Here is a 12,609-nt window from a genome sequence, read left to right on the forward strand (position 1 = left end):
GAGGCTTTGGGTACCGCAACTGGGACTCTGGAGCAGCTCCAGAGGAGCGCCACGAAGTTGATAAGAGGAGCACTTCACGTTGAGTCCTGTGTGCAGTGTTGAGCACCACAGTATAAGAAAGGTATTAAGCTATTAGGGAATGTCCAGAAGAGACCAGGAGGGTGGGGGAGTTCTGGAGGCCGAATGAGGAGCGGCTGAGGGCCCTTGGTTTGTTCAGCCTGGAGGAGAGGAGACTGAGGGGAGGCCTCATCAGGGTCTTGAACATCCTCACGGGAGAAGGTGGAGGCACAGGTACTGATCCCTTCCATTTCATGACCAGTGACGAGACCTAAAGGAATGGCCTGAAGCTGAGCCAGGGGAGGTTTAGGTTGGATATCAGGCAAAGGTTTTTCACCCAGTGGGTGGCTGGGCACTGGGACAGGCTTCCCAGGACAGTGATCACAGCTTGGTACCAAGCCTCACAGAGCTCAATAAGCATTTGGAAAACACTCTCAGGCGCATGGTGGTGTCCTGTGCTGGGCTAGGAGCTGGACCTGATGATCCCGATGAATCCTTTCTGACTCGGGATATTCTGTGATTCTGTGATTCTCTGACAGGCTGGGAAAGTTGGAGATGTTCAGCCTGGAGAAGAGAAGGTTGCATGGAGACCTCATAGAAACCTTCCAGCAGCTGAAGGGGCCTACAGAGGAGCTGGAGAGGGACTATTCATCAGGAACTGTAGTGATAGGACAAGGAGTAGTGGGCATAAATTGAAAAAGTGGAAATTTAGATTAGATATAAGGAAGAAATATTTTACCATGAAGGTGGTGAGACACTGGAGCAGTTGCCCAGGCGAGTTGTGGATGCCCCAACCCTGGTGGTGTTCAAGTCCAGGCTGGATAAAGCCTGGGTCAGCCTGGTCTAGTGGGAGGTCCCTGCCAATGGCATTGAGACTGGATGGTCTTCAAGGTCCCTTCCAGCCCTTAACATTCTGTGATTCAGTCATTAGAAGGAAAGCCATATGTGTTGGGCTGTTTGCCCTGTGAGCATGCTCCGAGCTGGGCTGGGGGCAGTGGTTGGGGCTGTGCTGCAGCCTGTACCGCTTGCAGGCACAGACGTGGTGGGGATGAAATCCTTGTCCCCAGCTGAAGCTGCCAGCCCAGCTCCTCCTGAACACCTGCTTCTGCAATGACTTTCCCATGTGCTTGACTTTAGTGATTGAGGACAAAATTGCACATCTTATTCCAGAAGCTACGTTTTCATCGCGGGTTTGAGCCTTTTGAGGAAAATGTACAATGTGAAGCAGAAAACAATTTGCTTCAGCCTGTCTTAGGGATGGTAAAGGCATCACAATAAAAATTATATGCATGGATGGGATATGGGAGAATAATGCTGTTACATTAATTTATATATCATATATATTCACTATAACATTATATTCATTATTATTCTATTAATGAAATCTTCCCTTTATCATTGCACTGATATGGAATACAATTTTTTAGAAATATTTGTATATTGCATTGCCCCAAGCTTGGTATTTCACTGCAAAGACTTTGACAGAGCTTTCCATATTACAAAGTCTGCAGTAATTCAGTGCATATCCCATTACAGTTCCCAGAATAATGAGTAGGTAGGATGGAATTTTTAGCTGTTTACTACAGTGGCATCTTTAGTGATAACTGTGGTTTCTTGGTGCTGGTATATTGTGACCAGCAGAGTCACCAAACATGTACAAACTGAGAGGGGAGGATATGAGTCTATAATAGACATATTAAGAATGGAAAAGGGAGGCATTTGCAGCAGCAGAAACCCATTGTGGTTTAGCTGAGCAATAAATGAATTTTCAAATCATTCAACTTTGGCTTTTGTCACACAGAAACAAAGGCTTTTTATTCTCAGTAATTCCTGCTGAGCTGCCTGCCCTGTCTGTGGTTTAGATAGTTACTTTGCTGTACTTGAACGCCAAATTCTGGATTGAGAAAGACAAAAGGTTTTTTTAATCAAATAAAATATCTTTCCCTAACATCAGATAAATGCCTTTTGCCAGCCACATGCCTGAAGGAAAACAAAGTGCCTTATCTGTTTGTGCCTTAAAGACCAGGACCATCAGAAAGCCTGAAATAAGAAACTTTGGGAACGTGAAGTGTGTGCATTAGAGAGGAATCTACTCCATAAGTAGATGGAGACTGCCAGTGGCTGCTGGATCTTTCCTTCTCTAGACACGTGTAAGTATAGTCAGGTAATGATTTGTATATAAATTTGGATTAGTTACAGTCAGGTCTGCTACTGGGTTTGGTAATATCAAATTAAAAGATCTTAATTCCTACCAAAAAATAAAGTGATCATATGACAAATATTAGCCATATTGATAGAGGGGCATTAAAACTAATATATGAGAAAGTTAATAACCAGTGTTGGTGTAAATCACTGCAACTCCAAGGACCTTAGGACATTGCCAGCTCACACCAGCTCAAGTCTCAGTCCTTAAACCCATCTGGTTATCCTAGAGGGCACAATATCCTGTTGCACAAAAATGGGAGAAGCATGAGGGAAAAGCATACAAAAGTGTACCTGAATTGGAAATTGCCAAATTAAATACATCAACAAATAGTTTTGCAGAGAAAGGAAACAGAGCTGTGACCTGCAGAGAGATGGCACTTGCTCTGAATTGACTGGAATTGCTATGAAACATCACGGGAGAATCATGTGTTTTGGTAAGCAGCACAGAGTTGTTTCATTGCACTGGCTGCAGAACAAGATAATCCAGAATGTTCTGAATTTAGTTTTGGGACGTCAGTATTGCTCTGGATATAATAAATCTGACAAAGAAAAACTCAGGGAAGTTCATGAAAAGCAGAGGAGCCTAAAGCAGCCATATACCTCTAGAGAAAGCAGAATTGCTCTCCTGTCCCTAACAGGGGCTTTTTAAGAGCTGTACTTTGTAAAGGCCTTCAGAGCTGCCTGATGCGCTGGTTGAGTGAGCCGAGGCCAGTTGGCTTGACTGGAGGTGTGTCCACAGCAGGACTGTAAAGGAAGGGTAAGAGGACCATGGGTACATGGATGGATGCATGGACGGTTGAGAAAGAAAATAGGTGGAAAAACCTAACCTGAGTCTTTGTGTGGTGATCCATGATAAAATGATCGGGTGTTTCTGAAACGATATCATGTGTAACTTGGGAAAAGCCTGTGTGTATGACAAGGAAAAGCCTTCTATAGAAATCTGGAGCTGATTCCTGGTAGGGCTTCCAGAGTTTATATAAACGTCAACATCAGGCCAAAGTCATTGTTCTTTACTGACGCTTTCACTGTGTGCAATTATGGGGCAACCACGGAGTGCATTCAGTGTAAGAAAACCAACTGGGTGGGAGCCTTGTTCCCAGGGATTAGGCCAGGTTTGTTTTCTGTCAGGGGTGAGAATGAATGTCCATAGAGCTCTTCAAGCACAGTCTGCAGATCCTAAATATCTATGACATCCCTTCTGCAGAAGCCTGTTTGTGAGCTGGGCTGAAGCATGGCCAATGACCAACAGCAGCTTTGCAACAAGGCATGCCTGTCCCTCCCTCATTCCATGTTGCAGACAACTATATCAAGGACTGCTGTGATCTGGGGCCTTTAGCTAGGACTGTGAAAAAAAATACTGTAAATTCTAAATATTCTTCAGGAATATACATCTCTTCCAAAGCCTTCACATACAGAAGCCTTCTGGAAAGCCTTCATAAATAAAGAATTATAGAACTGGGCACATTTTCCAGAAATGCCTTTTATCTCACCAGCTGAGGATGCTTTTGTGTTTTATTATCTGCAAAAGGAGGTGCTGTAGCCACCCAGGTTAGCACACAGCTGGGTCACAGGCAGAGAGCAGCATGGCTGACAAGTCCTGCAGCACAGGAGCTCGTTAGGCACAAAGTGCAGCATGCTGTGAACTACTCTGGGTCTTGGCAAGAGTGCAGCCAACAGTGGACAAGTTCTATAAAATTGATTTTCCAATAGTGTTGGCATTTTAGAGAGGAAAGGGAAAAGAGACAGCAGCAGTGTGAAGCCATCAGATCGCATGCACTCTCACATATGAAGAGGACTTGTGCTTATCGCAGGTTAGCAACAGGATATGCAGTTTTATGTCTGACATCAAATTTTTGTTTATTCATTTTGCAAAAGATGCTGGGTTGTCAGCTGCAGGGGCTAAAGTCATTTATGTGCTGAAAAGTGCTGCATGGACAAATGCAGCCTGGGTTTCCCTGTATCACTCTGCCAGCATGGCTCAGCCCTGTTTCAGTTTCCCTACTCATTCAGTACTTGCTAAAATAGTCACCTAGGGAGTCAACACTGCCAGCCATGGCCGTGGTTTCTGAGATATGGAGTCCAGCCCAGTCAGAAGTTTGCCAAGATAACCTCATTGCATCACGCGCCACAGAGCCACAAACAGCTGTAGCATTGAAGGACTGTGACATTTAAACAAGATACTGAAAATGCAAGGTAATCATCGCCATGTTACAATGCATCCAAATGTGGAATTTAGAAATTAAAGGCTTCCTACCATATTTTTATAGCACCAGGCAACATCTAGGTTCAAGGGACCGACTGAATAGCTGGGACAGTGATCTTCAGTGGGGCGTATTTTTTTCAGTGGTAATTTCTGGTGAGAAGCAAGGACAGTGTGGAGCCTGAAGATACACAGGGAATGTACATGAGTGCATTCTAGTCCTGTGAGTGTGTGCATCTGTCATAAGTGTGTCACTTGCTAAGAGTCAAAATAAGGTCAGTGCAGATGAGTAAGTATATGTTAAAAAAGGACAGGGAGGAAATTAATGTCAAATCAAGCTAAAAATACATGGCTGAGTGGATGAGGAAAATGGCATAAAAAATGCAAACAGAAAAACTGCAGTCTGAGAACGAAAGCAGCCTTGCACAAGAAGTTAATTTTTTTCCTGGGCTTGATTGAAAATATTTTAAATATATGTGTCTTTGAAGTTAGAATGAAAATTAATGTATTTAAGTTTGGAGGTTCACAATTTCTCTCCCCATGAAACTGAGATTCTCTCCCTTCCTGCCTCCCTCCGTCCCTCCCTTCCTCCTTTTCCCTCTCTTTCTCCTTCATTCCCTTTGTGGCATCTCAGATCCACAAGGAAGGAAAACATTCTAGGAACTGCACTTGAAAGAAAGCTTCTGCCCAGGATCCCAAGGTTTTCCATGTAGTCATTAGCAGGCAATCACAATGACAATTGCATTTGGCAATACTGTTGACTGAATTTATTTCAATTGGCATTTTATTTGTAGAGGTACAGACTTTATACAAAAAATATCAACAACTCATTTTAAATTATTTTGAGATAGGGCAATAACCCACCCCTGTTTTGCCCTTCAGTGTACAAAGGCAGAGTGTGAACCTCTAAGGCACATGTTGTGATTTTTGGGGTGGTGCTGTGCAGGCCCAGGAGTTGGACTCGATGGTCCTTGTGGGTCCCTTCCAACTCAGGATATCCTATGAATCTATGAACAAGGCTACTCCTGCAGAGTTTACAGTCCAGAGAGGAGCAGATTCCTCTGCAGGTGGTAGAAAGAAACAGCACACAGAGTGTGATTGTTGTGCTCATTTGATGCATCTATTTTAAGTTAAAAAATTGTCTTCTGGAGAGGCCTGTTTCTTTCCTTCACCTGTTGCAGTTGGAAAAGGTGCCAAACTTCATAGACATTAACTTTTAGGCCTCAGAATAAGGAGATAATGATGTTATCCTGTGTAATTTGTTCAACAGCACAGGTTATCTGGGTCAGCGTTGAGGAATGTTTGTGTTGCAGCAGTCTCAGGCACTTCTGTCGGACAGCAATCACTGCTGGCATTGACAGTGCTGGGAAGGACACATTACAGAGCAGTTTGAAAAATGTCTATTTCTCTTAGCCAACGGAAACCTGCAAATTTACAGTGACAATTCAAATACCACCAGTTCTCATTTCCAACAAATATTTCCATTTTGCAGCATCCAGCTTCCTCACAAATTTGACCTTTCCCTCAAAAAGCACATGATGCAAATGTAAAAATAAAGGAACCAAGATCTCACTTAGAAACACAATTTTCCATTGAAAGCAGTTTTAATGAAATATATTCCATCAGCTGTAGTTGCTTCTGACAGTCAGTAAGTGATTCGGGTGCCTAAACACAGGATTCATGGTCTGTTTTAGAAATACACTAAGGCATCCAGGATACCTGCATGGAGCTGGGGATGTGACAGCCACCTGTGAGACCCTTACCGGGCTGGGGCTGGGGTGGGACACTCCGAGGCATCTGGAGTAGCATTGCACACCCTGTGGCTGTGCAATTGGTCTCAGAATCTCTGCGATTTCAGACAATAAAACGTCTCATCTGATGCCATTACTAATGGGCTGTCAGAGCCTGATAAAGGAGAGGGGGCAGCAGCACAGTGCCCTTGAGTCTCACCCTAAATTCCTGACACTCTTTTGGTCTCTCCTGGTTATTTTCCACCAGAGCAGCCAGAAATTCCTGCGGTGGCATCTCCGTGCTGTGACCTCCAGTGAGTGCAGAGCGCTGGGAGCTGGCTCACCCACTGCCTCCATGCCAAGCCCCAGAGCAGGAGGCAGAGTGCAGTGCAGGCACTCACAGCAGGAACTGTCCTGGGAACACTCCGAGCACATGACATGCAGGCACAGCAAGCTTGGCAAGAAAAAAGTGAAATCTGGTGTTGGGCAACTGGATTGTGCAAGGAACACCGGGATAAATGGAGTGATACCTAGTAATGAACTCTGTGTAAATCTCCCTGAAGCTATAAAAAGAGAAGGAGGATTAATAATTGTCTGAGTTACCATTATTAAATATATTTTTTAAGTCTCAGGGTCACAGGGGCAGCACTGGAGAGCCATATCCTGGAGAAGGAAGACAAGAACATAACTGGTCCAGGTTGGCTGCGGCTCTGAGCAACCTGGTCTAGTGGAAGGTGTCTCTGCCCATGGCAGGGAGGTTGGAACGGGATGATCTTTCAGGTCCTTTCCAATCCAAAACGTTCTGTGATTTTATGGTAATATAATATAAATGGGATTGGTATTGCAGAGTTCTCAGGCCTTTTCCTCCTTCATAATTTCATTACCATTTTGCCTGTAATCTCTGTGAAAAAATAAAGAATTGTCTCTTTAGTCTATAGTGACCTGCTAGTTAGTGTCAGCAAAGCATTGTTAGGCTGCCCTGGATTGCTGAGCTACTGCTTAAACTTGACCTTTTCTGATGAAAGCAGGGACTTGGCTGTGTTGTGTAAGATTTGATGTTACAACAAGAACATGGGGTATGAACCTTCTGAACTTATATTTTAATGTGATGGGAAATGCATCTGTTAACAGAATCAGTTATATTCTCCTCCACATATTTTTAAGGTTTAATAAGGAAGGCTCAAGAAGGTTTAATGAGAAAGATATTTTTTTAATTCTTACCTCTTTTAGTAGAATTATCACACACAAGTTGAACTAAAGTACACAGGACCTCAGAGGTACTGAAAAATACGTGCCCAGCTGTGTTGCTGATGTGGAACGTTGAACTATGACCAGCCTAAACTGGCTCCTGGCCTTTGTCTTAGCCCTTTACTCCTACACTACACATTTTGAATATGAATGTCTCCTGGCATTGTAAATTTACCCCAGTGAAGAATTTGGCCTTCATGTTGCAGAGACAAAATCTCAGTATCGTGTTTGTGTTTGGATTGTTCTTAGTGGGTTTTTTTTGGTAAGCTGTTTTCTTCTTTTTGCTTGAGTGATTCATTTATGAAACAAGATGATGAGATTCAGGTTTCTGATGGTCTTTCCATTACCCGGGAATTGAAGTACTCTGAGCAGGCCGGGACTCGCATGAAGATAAACACACATACTCAAAGTGAACACAAACATTTTAAATAAAACTTGTGCCCCTTGCTATTTACCCTGCTGATCTTCTGCTGGGGATTTATGGCTGTTGTCACAGTACTTTCTTTTCTGGCCTTTCTCGGAAGAAAGCTTTTTCAAGAACTAAATTAATTAAATTCACAGAGTGTTAAACTAAAACTATTGTCCATACAGATATGCACATATAAACATGCATACACCTACAATTAGAAACCAGTTCTTCTGGAGATTTTATCTATATCTGGCAGATTAGATTATCTGATAATTTGTTTGTTTTGAGTTTGGATCTGCAGGGCAGATGCTGGACTCCAGATAATATAATTACTTTGGGAAAGGGCACCAGCTTCTCTTATGGGCATCCTTAGACTCTTACAAAGCTCTTCTATTCCAAATAAATTCACTGCCATGTGTTAGTTGCCAAATATATTATTTTTTAAAAAAAGGGAATTTTGTGCACCAGTCTTTTTGAGAGTAATCTGCTTACACAGTTTCTGGACTCTTAGACCATTTTCCAGCATTTGTGGTGCAGCAGAATAAAGATCATGTTTTATTCCAGTTATGAGATTTTAGCTATATATTATTAGAGACTTTAAAAGTAGTTTGACATGCTTGTAACCAGAACATGGGCCAAAATGAGTAATGTTTTGCCATCAGTGAATTTCTGCTGCTTCAGAAAAAGTGATCTTAACTTCAGAACCAGCAATGATCTTACATCTACATGTTTCAATGAAACTTGGTCTCTTTATGGCTGTGCTAGAAGATTGATACATTTTCTGTTTGCTCTATAGGCAGAATTTCAGTCATCCTGGCTTTCTCTTTTACTGCATAATAAATGAGGAGTGTCATTCAAGGGTTTTTTTTTTTCTAAGGAATCTCATCCTCATTTGGTGCAGAGCCACTTCAGATGCTTTACTAACATTTTATTGTCTGCCTCACTAACAGATACGGTGTCTGCCCAGAAACACTGTGGCTTCCCTTAGGTTGTTCTATTCATTCAATTCAAGTGGACAGTAAAACATGCTGAATGACAGAGTGTCACTGATGACTAGAGAGCTTTAAAGGAAAACCATTCTGCCTTCTGCCTTTTCATCAGTTTTCATATATCTGAATCTACCCTGCATACACACACTGTATTTTAATGGCCTGTTTATTAATTATATTTCTATTAATTTTTAGTAATTAAATAATTAGGAAAAATAGGTACCTAGATGTCAAAGATTAATAATCAACCTGCTATTGAGAAATGTTGGTTAAGTGTATTTTTGGTAAATTATTCTGCAGTGCTTGGGAAACATGGAAAACTGAGGGAGGGTCTTTAAATGGAAAAAATCATTATGTCTGTCTGCTCTGGTCATAGATGAAAGAGATGACTGAAAAATGCCAGTCTGTGACTTGTATCAAGGGTGTGAGTTGGTGGAATACCTGGATTGGTAACCAAAGACCTTCTCAGGTTGGAGTTTGCCATGTAGAGCCTGGTACAAAGCCAGCAGCACTTGTGTTCCCTTTTGGCTGACACAGTGCACAGGTCTCATGTGCTGCACAGGGATAAGGTGCTATTTACATTTGCTTTTCTTTTTTCACTTCCTAGTCAAGCAGAAGTGTAAGTGACTGTAATTCCTCTCTCCATTAACTAGATGTGACACTTCAGCAACTTTTGCCTGACATACATCTGGTTTTCTGGAGCCCCTTATCCTGAGGGATCTACTGGACCTTGAGATGCCCTTCAGGTATTAGATACCACTGTGTGACTTCCAAGGTAACCCAGGAGATCTTTCTTTCTGAAATGCAGGTAGGGTTTCTTTCCTGTTTATCACATATTCAGGCACTACAAGATGGATATGGTGTAAAATACAGATGTATTGGGAAGCAGAAGTGATAGCAGCACAGGCAAGGTAATTAAATGAACTGTCTTGGAGAGGGGTGATACTGGATGCTCAGAATGCTGCAGCTCTGCACCTCTTAAAATTACATACACTGTTTACAACAGCTCTTGGTTGAATAACAATTTATGTTGCTGTATGTGCAGCTAAATGTTAACTATGACACCATGCAGTACTGCTCTGTCTCTGGGTGAAGGTGTGAGTGGGAAGACACACAGAACTTTCTTCTGAGACATTCCCATCTATAGATACATATGAATTGGTAGAAATAGCCTTTCATAGTACCCACAATTTTCTGTAGTTCTAATTTTTATTGTGCCTGCTGCCTGAAAGATGATAAGACTTATTCATAAATTCACACTCCAGTGGTTTGATAAATATATAACAGTCTGAAAAGGAGTTTCTTGGTGCAGTGCATGTTATTTATCAGGTCTCAGTTTTCCTTGGGTTTGGTCCTAAGGTTTGTTGTTGATTTTTTTTTGTTTGTTTGTTGGTTTTTTTTGGCTGACTTCTCTGATCCTCTTTCTACTAAGAGCCACAAGGAAAAATAGCACTTGGGACAAATAAAACTAAATTTGTTGTGACAAAAAATATGTTTATATACCTTTATTATATTATCTCTTCCTCTCTATCTGATAAATGAGGAGGCGAGAATATTGTAAAGTGATATTCTGTAGCAGGCACAACACTTATCAGTTACTTTCCTTTGACCTTCTGCCTTAGAAAATTAATTCACTTGAGCTGTTCATACACTAGAACATTAGGAAAAAAATAATGTTAGCACTGGTGAATATAATCTCTGCAGGAAAGCTGGGCAATTATTCAATGATCTAATCTTATCTCTTGTTTCATTTTTATATGGCAAGTCTACATTTAAAGTATTAGATATACTGTGCTTCTGCTCAGTACCATCAAACCCCAGTAAATAAACGCTGCTAAGTGCCACCATGAGTGAAGGAGCTTATAATGAGAAGTGTGAGCAGCCCTGTGCACCATTCATCATTCTGTTCAGGCCCATATTGGGGCTCTTTTTATCAGCACTGTTCGGAGCGGTGTCATCACCTCTGGTATAAATCTTCTGTCAGTGTCTGTCGTCCCCGTGCCCTATTAAACTCATGCTCTCACATAATCATGGAATGACCTTTGGATGTCTTTCATTAACCTCTGACCTGAACCCCACTGCCTTCTTGTTGGTAGGTAAATCTATAACATGACATTTGCTTACGACTCAACCTTTATCCTTGCTTAATAGTTGTGCCTTTCAATTCTTTTTTTTGTTCTGGAGCAAAAAGATAGTTACAATCTTAAGGCACAGCTTGGATTTTAAAGGTTGGAACACAATATTCACCTAAGTGTCTCCTAATAGACTTTCTAATATTTTTCCACTGCTGCATATTGAATCTTATCAGTTGTAAACTGATGCAGGATGTTAGCCTCTCAAGTAATAATTTCATTTCTGATAGAAGTTTTCTTTCCCTCAGATATTTTCTTCTTGCTGTGTTCACCTAATCAGGGATTAAAGATTGATTAATTCAAATTCAATTGTGCAGCTGTGCCACAGCTTAGCCTAAAATTTCTGATCCTGCAGATGAGGATAGCTGCTACACAGGAATAATGACAATAAAAATAAGGCAAGATTTTGTTCCCATGAGGATCAAGTAGGCTGGAAAGTAGTTCCTGCAGTGCTCTCTCTGTGTTGCCGATGTCTTACTGCAAAGCCTTGGTCAAGCTACTTGCTTTTTCTATGACTCATTTACCTCACTTGTAAAACGGGCCATGGTAAAACTGTACCTGCAGAATAAAACATGAAAAATGGCTTCTATTTACCTCTGGTGTGCTCGGGAACCAGGCTGATGCTCTTATTAACCCTGCTCAGCTAAGTGTGTGTACAGAGTTGGAAGCATACTGAATTATATTCTCCTTCAGTCCTCCCTCCCCCTGTGAATGAGCCTCTAGTTACTCTTAACTATAATTAGTACCAATTAACTAAAATTCTTAGCAACTGTAGTGCTGCACACCCATGAAAGTTTGATTTGAAAGTTGATTGATGAAAGGGGCTCTTGGCAGTGAACAGGAAAGGATGCAGTTGGGGTTTGTGGAAAAGGGCAGGAGTGGCTGGTGCTGCCTTGGTGAGGTTTGGGGGAACGGGCTCAGCCTCTGATGGGAAATGGGAGGCAGGGAGTGGATGTGGCACCAGAGAAGCCCAGGGAACACAAAATGCAGGTGTTAAGGGTGAATGAGATCGTGAGGAGAGAGAGGGGTGGATAGGTGGGGTGGGGGTCTGTGTGCAAGGTGCTGTGGTGCTGATTCAGTCTTTGGAGTGACCAAAAAAAAAAGCGTGGGGCTTCCTGCGGGAAAATTAGGGAAAACATGAGTGAATGTACATGCATGGCTTTTGTAATTCTCTGCTGAAGTGCTGCAAATCATCCCAAAGCAATGGTAAAGAAAATATTAGATGGCTTTATCGTCTCCCAAATTTTACACATACCTTTAATAAGAATATTTTAGCAGAATTGTGTGCATATAAAATTTTCAACTAATTTGTGTAATGGTGACAGTGTTTCCTGCTCCATATAATGCATACACATTCTGTAAATCTGTTTTGATTTTGCTATTCAGGAAGCTAAAGCAAAATGCCAGCAGTTTGTTCCTGAAATGTTCTTTTAGTGTATTCAGGAATGGCCAGTAGGTTATGCTTCTCTTTCCTGTTTTGGTATGAGGCTGTCTCCTCACAGCTGGAAGGCCCATCTCTTCTCAGCTTGTGATCAAGCACCATCAAAATGGAGACAGTTTCAGGGAATTGGGAATGAACAGATAAGCAATTTGTCTCTTTTTTAATTTACGGTGTTTTGACCTAACATTTCTCCCTGGT

At 41.8% G+C, this 12,609-nt stretch overlaps 1 long non-coding RNA gene across 1 annotated transcript in view; it reads left to right on the forward strand.

Moving 5' to 3' along the window:
• The first annotated feature begins 12 nt into the window (after positions 1 to 12).
• Positions 13 to 12,609, forward strand: part of LOC125328744 — a 30,082-nt gene continuing 17,485 nt past the window's right edge. The window contains exons 1-3 of the long non-coding RNA XR_007204828.1: positions 13 to 121; positions 2,079 to 2,207; positions 9,492 to 9,646. This is a non-coding gene — a long non-coding RNA (uncharacterized LOC125328744). The remainder of the gene's footprint in view (positions 122 to 2,078; positions 2,208 to 9,491; positions 9,647 to 12,609) is intronic.

The sequence above is a fragment of the Corvus hawaiiensis genome, chromosome 7, assembly GCF_020740725.1.
Source record: "Corvus hawaiiensis isolate bCorHaw1 chromosome 7, bCorHaw1.pri.cur, whole genome shotgun sequence".
In the NCBI taxonomy this organism is placed as follows: Eukaryota; Metazoa; Chordata; class Aves; order Passeriformes; family Corvidae; genus Corvus; species Corvus hawaiiensis.